Source organism: Propithecus coquereli, unplaced genomic scaffold (genome assembly GCF_000956105.1).
Source record: "Propithecus coquereli isolate 6110/MARCELLA unplaced genomic scaffold, Pcoq_1.0 Scaffold185, whole genome shotgun sequence".
NCBI classification, from domain to species: domain Eukaryota; kingdom Metazoa; phylum Chordata; class Mammalia; order Primates; family Indriidae; genus Propithecus; species Propithecus coquereli.
The window spans coordinates 1,008,781-1,009,947 of record NW_012143301.1 but is presented as its reverse complement, the minus strand read 5'-3'; the positions used below and the strand labels follow the sequence as shown (position 1 = coordinate 1,009,947).

Here is a 1,167-nt window from a genome sequence, read left to right as displayed (position 1 = left end):
TTTTCAAAATAAAAATGAACACCCCAGATGTGGCAGACATCTGTGACAGCCCAAGATCTTTAGAGGATAACCACATAACATACTATGAAGTATCTGAGATTCAAATGACCCTTTAAGAAAAGCATTTAAGATGCTATTTTCATCTATTTTTTCTTACCGAAATTCTCATTACTCAACGCCAGGGGAAGTCCTTAAGTATTGAAGAAGAGCTGGCTATGGTAGTGGGCTTCCAGCAGCCATCCATCCACGATACCTCCTACAACACAATCCAGGATAGAGGGTGGTCCATTAAAAAACACAAGTGCACTAGTGGGGGAAAGAAAGGGAGGAAATTAATATTCATTGAGCATCTATTTTTTTAATGGGCACTCTATTAGTTACTTAATATATGCAATGGACACTCTATTAGTTACTTAATATATACATCATACTTAATCCTCACAATAATTTTGTGGGGAAGGTTAGCAGCATTTCAATAACCTGCCCTGGCCCCATAGCAAGTATATGACAGCCAGGATTTGAGACCAAGGCTGTTGATTACAAAGGCCAAAGTCTTCTTATTACATTATGTTCCTGAATAGACAAATTCTAGAGCCATATTAGTGAAAAGTAGAAGCAACCAAATACATGGATTCATGTAACCACTGATTGTTAATCTAATTTACAACAGCAGTAGTTACTTCTGCAGACATTGAATAGATGTTGCCAGTCTTTGAAGGAAATCATTGTTAATTGAAACATCATTTGAAAATTTCAGGCTGGGTGTGGTGGCTCACGCCTGTAACCCTAGCACTCTAGAAGGCCAAGGCAGGAGGATCACTTGAGGTCAAGAGTTTGAGATTGGCCTGAGCAAGAGTGAGACCCCGTTTTTACTGAAAATAGAAAAATTAGCTGGGTGTGGTGGTATGTACCTGTAGTCCCAGCTAATTGGGAGGCTGAGGCAGGAGGATCGTTTGAGTCCAGGAGTTTGAGGTTGCTGTGAGCTAGGCTGACACCACAGAACTCTAGCCAGAGCAACAGAGTAAGACTCTGTCTCGAAAAAAAAAAAAAACGGGGGCGGGGGGAAATTTCATAAGTAAGAAAACTTTATTTTTTCTAATTCAAATCAGGTGAAGAATGTGAAGATTATACATTTCCATATTCAACTTTTATGTCATTAAAACAATT

The 1,167-nt window shown here is 39.1% G+C and overlaps 1 protein-coding gene across 1 annotated transcript in view; it reads right to left on the bottom strand.

Annotated features, from left to right (window-relative positions):
- Window positions 1-1,167, bottom strand: part of IL15 (interleukin 15) — a 13,006-nt gene that overhangs the window by 9,089 nt on the left and 2,750 nt on the right. The window lies entirely within an intron of this gene.